The sequence below is a fragment of the Meriones unguiculatus genome, chromosome 14, assembly GCF_030254825.1.
Source record: "Meriones unguiculatus strain TT.TT164.6M chromosome 14, Bangor_MerUng_6.1, whole genome shotgun sequence".
Lineage (NCBI taxonomy): Eukaryota > Metazoa > Chordata > Mammalia > Rodentia > Muridae > Meriones > Meriones unguiculatus.
Genome location: NC_083361.1, coordinates 29,987,409 through 29,993,408, shown reverse-complemented (window position 1 = coordinate 29,993,408; position 6,000 = coordinate 29,987,409).

Genomic DNA, 6,000 nt, shown 5'->3' with positions numbered 1-6,000 from the left:
TACTCTGTACTTGTTTTTGCTAGACTCCCTAAGCATTTTATTCTTTTTTATGCTCTTGTAAATGAAACTTAATTTGTAGTGTTTGTATTGCTATTATGTAAAAATATAACATATTTGTATACTACTCTTGAAACCTTACTTAGCTCTCTTATTAGTCCTCATAATAATCTTTAGTGAGGTAGCTGGGCATGGTGGCTGGCACATGCCTGTAATCCCAGAACTCGGGAGGCAGAGGCAGGTGGATCTCTTTGAGTTAGAGGCCAGCCTGGTGCAGGACAGCCAAGACTATCTTGAAAAAGAAAAAAAAAAAGTCTTTAATGGATCATTTGGAATTTTCTTTTTTTTTTTAATATTTTTTAAGATTTATTTATTTAATTATTTATTACATTTACAGTGTTCTGCCTGCATGTATGCTTGCAGGACTGAAGAGGGCACCAGATCTCATTATAGATGGTTGAGCCACCATGTGGTTGCTGGGAATTGAACTCAGGACCTTTGGAAGAACAGACAGTGCTCTTACCACTGAGCCATCTCTCCAGCCCCATTTGGAATTTTCTACATATAAGATCATCTCATAAAGCTGACTGTGGTGATGCACACCTGTTTGGGCTTGTTACGTGTGTTTCCATGGTTTGTGTACATTGTGTGCATGTAGTACACACAGAGCCCAGAAGAGGGTGTCAGATTCCTTGAAACTGGAGTTACAGGAGGCTGTCAGCTGCCCAGTATGGGTGCTGGGAATCAAGCCAGGGTCCTCTGGAGCTTCAGTTAAGTGCTCTTAACCTCTGAGCCATTTCTCCAGCTGCAGCGGTGGTGTACATCTGTAATCCCAGCTCTTTTAAGGCCTAACCAGTTCCATGGGATCCTGTCTCAGAAAACTAAAACTAGACAACAAATCACATGATCTGCAAATAAATGTTTAATTTTTTCTTACTTAGGTACCTTTTTTCCTTTATTTTTTTTTCTTCCTTAAATTTAAAAGGTTTTTCTTTTTCTTTTTTTTTTTTTTTTTTTTTTTTTTAGTTTTATGCATGTGGGTGTTTTGCATGCATGCATGTCTGGACACCATGGGGCCTGTAGAGGCCAGAAGAGACAGCCAGATACCCTGGAACTGCAGTTCCAAATGCTTGTGAGTTGCCACACAGGTGTTGAGATTTCAACCTGGGTCCTCTGGAAGGGTGGCAAGAGTTTTTAACTGCTGGGCCATCTCTCCAAGCCCTTATTAAATTTTCTTACCTATTTTTGGAGACTGTGCTGGCTAGTTTTACATCAAGTTAAAGTTATCTGAGAGGAGGGAACCTCAATTGAGAAAATGACTCCAACAAATGAAAAAAAAAAAAAAGATGGGTGGTGGGTGCTTTTAATCCCAAAACTCAGAGAAGCAGAGGCAAGTGGGTAGCTGTGAGTTCGAGATCAGCCTGGTCTACAAAGTGAGTCCAAGACAGACAGAGAAACCCTGATTCAAAACACAAAACAACAAAGCCTCCAAAAACTCTGGCTGTAGGCAAGCCTGGAGGGCATTTTCTTAATTAGTGAATGATGGGGAAATCCCAACCCATTTCTGGTAATGCCACACCTGGGCTGGTGGTCCTGGGTACTAAAAGAAAGGTTTCTAAGAAAGCAATGGGGGAGCAAGCCAGTAAGCAGTACCCCTCCCTGTCCTCTGCATCAGCTCCACCCCTAGGTTCCTGCCTCATTGTTTTTGGTGATGAAATGTTGTATGAAACTGAGCAAAATAAACCCTTTCCTTGAGTTGCTTCAGTCCTGGGATTTCTTCGTAGCAATAGAAACTCTGACAAAGACAGAGGCCATTTACTGCCTAGTTCACTTTGCCTTTGGCCTGAAGGGCTTATTTCATACATTAAAAACAGAGAGAGAGAGAGAGAGAGAGAGAGAGAGAGAGAGAGAGAGAGGGAGGGAGAGAGAGAGAGAGAACAGTTGGGCCACATTGTGTGGGTTCTAGGCTGAGACTAAGGCTTCACTGACTCAGTGTCCCAGATTAATGCCCACCCTTGGGGTTCACCAACATTAGTAAACAAGAAATACCCCCCCCAAATACCAAACTCACTCACAATTGCAAAACCAGTATAGTATTTTGTGAACAGAGCAGAGCAGCAGCTGTCACTTACCCTTCTGATGGCTTTCTGCTAACAAAGTTGTACAAACCCACAGTTTCAGGATGCTTTAAGGTTCATGGCCAGAACCTCAACTACAGCTCAGGTCACTCAGTTCCCAGACTCACCAGAAAGACCCCCAAACTCCCAGTGCAAACAGAGAAGCACAAATACAGGGCCAGGGAAGAGTAGTTTTTAGAGTCTTGCAAGGGATCTTTTTAAACATTTTTGTTTGTATGTTTTAATATGCATATGTTCATATGTGAGCACAAGTGTGTGGGGGGGGGACAGAGAACAAGCTCCACTGTAGATGTGAGCACAAGCATATGCGTAGGGGACAGAGGACAGGCTCTAGTGTAGATCCCTGCCTTTTCTTTGGTTTGTCTTATTGCTGTTCTATTGCTGTGAGAAGACACCATGAACAAAGCAATTTATAAAAGGAAGCATTTTATTGGGGGTTTTAGACCATTTAGTCCATGGTCACCATGGTGGGAAACAAGAGCACAAGCAGGCATGGCACTGGAGCAGTAGCTGAGAGCTTACCTCTGAAGCCTCAAAGCCCGCCCCCAGTGACACACCTCCTCCAATAAGGGCACACCTCCTAATTTTTCCAAACAGTTCTACCTAGGACCTTGCATTTAAACCTATGAGCCTGTGGGGACCACTCTTATTCAAACCACCAGTGTGAGAAGGTCTCTTGCTTCCACAGCCTATGCCAGGGATTCACCTGTTTCCACCTCACACCTCATTTCAGGGGCACCTACACTGGGACGTCTGGGTTTCAGACATACACACCACCATCTCCAGCTTAAGTGTGTTCTGGGGATCTGAACTCCGGTCTCACGCTTAGGTAGTAAGCATTTCACCCAAAGGCCATCTCCCCAGCCTCCTAATAGCTTACTGGATGGCCTGTCCCTTGTAAGCTCTGTGGCTCAGTTTCTAGTTGATATCCTCATGGAGAGTACAGACAGGTTCCTGGCCAGAGGGACCTTAAGGGTAGGAAGATAGTGCTGCTTCCTGAGAACAATGAATGGATCAGGAAGAAAAGCTTTAACAAAGTGGCAAGTTTAGTCAAGGGACAAGTTGAGCCAGCTGTAGCAGCCTAGGGGTCGGCTGAGCTTGGCGCCAGGCTCAGGGGAATTTATCCTGGAGGTTCCGAGGCTGCTGCAACTGCCAGCCTGTTAAAGGTCAGACCCTGTAATAAACCTCCAGGAAGCAGAGATCCCTGGGACCCCGGAGGAGGACGAGGGGGAAGTTTTTAGGGCCTGCTAACTCCACCCGGAAGGAAATTTCACAAACTGCTGGCTTCGCTTTCAGGGTTAGTGAAAGGGAAGAACGCATCCTCAGTTCCTGGGGCCTCTCCAAAGCCAGCCAGCCTCATCTTCGTTTTGATAGTATGAGAGCCAAAGTTCTGAACAGCCTGATGACACACCAGCTGGGGGACTCGCTCACCCCCATCCAGCTGAACAGAACCTCTGCCTCCAGGCAACTGCGGAACCCATTCTCCCTCCAACTCCCCCACCCTTCCCCAGCCAAGTGACACATCCTGTTTGGACCACTACCCGGATGCTCACATCCTTCCTCAAAATGTGAACCTGAACATGTCACTCTTCTCCAGAAAACCCTCTGTGACTTCTCAGGCTCTAAGGGGAAGATGTAGGCCCCGAGCTGTGAAAGGCCTCCTTGGATTCTGGAGAACACATCCCACTCCTAGGAAGTCAGCTTGCAGTGTAAGCCTCAAAGGAAAAAGGCCTCTCCATGAGGCACACGTGTCTGGTGATGACTGGCACTGGGCTCTTCAGATGTCAGAAGCCCTATGTGCTGGAACAATCAGCAAATGTGAAAGATACAACATGGACCCCTCTCTCTCTCTGCAAACTCCATTGAGACACTAGGCTAGGCCCCTAGGATCTAGAGTGAAGCTGGGCCATCTGTAGCAAGGATTTCTGGGAACTAGTTTCTGTCACATGATTAGGCCCTCCTTTTGATGACATGCGTGACTACCAAGTGACAGACTATCCAGACCTGCCTGTCATGAACTAGGTCCTTCAGACCTGACAAGGTAAAAATGTTGCCCCAGCTTGCTTGCTGATGGACCAGGTAAAGGGCCCAAAGTGGCCAGTGGCTGCATGACAGGCACATTTAAGGGTCATCTTGAACAATGAGAGAATCTCTCCAGTACACAGAGCTGCAGGTGTGCACCTACTTACAGGGCAAGAAGCTCTCGGGGAGACTATTTCACACTCCAGGGCCAAGGCTAGTGATCTCCATGATCCTGACTTTGAACTAGGACTATCATTTCCAGATCCCTAGACAGTCAGGGTTGGGAAGGAAAAGGTCTGGAAGGTTTCAGACAAGATCTGGTAGAGACAGTTGGGGGAGGCAATTGAGAGAGCACAGTGCATGAAGACTGTTGTTTCACACACTGACAACCACCAGAAAGCACTGCCACAGGAAACTGAAAACTAGCCATCCTGGAGCAGATGCACTGAGCATGAGAATGGCATTGATGATAGCAGTAGGATGGCTCAACAGCGCAGACTCCCACGTACCAACGCCCATCCACTCACAGCTGCCCCCCATCTGACTTCCACACGCACAAGTGGCATGCGTGCCCTCACACACAAACACAAGCAATTGTGTTTTAAGAATTATTTTATGCAGGAAGTGTTTTGACTGCATTTACGTATATGCACCATGTACATGTCTGGTGCCCGTGGAGGCCAGAACAGGGCATAGGGTTCCATGGAACTACTGGTTGTGGGTGCTGGAGACTAAACCTGGGTCCTCTGCCAGAGCAACAAGGGCTTTTTCAGTTATTTTTCGAGACAGGGTTTCTCTGGGTAGCCTGGCTGTAGACCAGGCCTGCCTCTGCCTCTGCAGGTGCTGGAATCACAGGTGTGTGTCACTGCACTCAGCTGCACCTGTGCTCTTAACTGCTGAGCCACCTCTCCAGCCTCTTAATTAGTTAACTTTAAAATGTTAAAAAAAATCAGCCAGGTACACCACTTTTAATTCCAGCACTCAGGAAGCAAAGGCTGAGTTGGAGGCTAGCCTGGTCTAGAAAGCAAGTCCAGGACAGCCAAGAATCTATCACACAGAGAAACCCTGTCTTGAAAAAGAAAAAGAAAAAAAAAAATCTAGTAGTTGTAAGGAAGAAGGCCACAGAACTAGGCCAGGGAGGGGACATGTAGTTGAGGCTGACAAAGGTCTAGGCCTGGTGTAATTACAAGGGGCCCACTTTTTAGTATTTCTATGAGTAGTTAGTATGACTCTGACTTCACCTACATGCTTGTTTGCTTACCCGGAAATCTCAGCAGGTGGGAAGCATGGGATGAGAGCAGGTGCGGATGGTAGGGCAGGCAGAAGTGTGTGCTGAGTGAACGGGAACCAGCCGCCCAGGGCTGCCACAGCGGCCTGCCTGCCAAGCTCCAGGAAGGATACAGCTGAGCTACGAGATGAGCGTGCTCTCTTACGTCATTCCTCCCTCATTCTGGCGATGATAAAAAACAAGTAGGAAGAGACATTCACAGCAGCATAGTCAGCTCTTAGAAGCAGCAGAAAACCCTAATTTAAGACACACGTTCACACCCGCCTTCTCAGCAAAGGCTCAGGGCTGACCGGGGCCACGGACTCCCTCACCAGAATGTACAGCTGAGGTCTGGCTGCTATACATATCTGCCTTGTAGAACCACTGCCTAAGGTTAGGCCTGCTCCACCTTCATCCCACAGACACTGTGAGAGCTGGCTCAGGTTCTTAGCTCCTAAGAGCTGAAGGAAGACAAAGGGACTGTGATGATTATTTTTGATTGTGAACTTGACACAATCTAGAATTGTCTGGGAAGACACTCTGTGGGGGCTTTCTTACTTGATTGGAGATATGAAG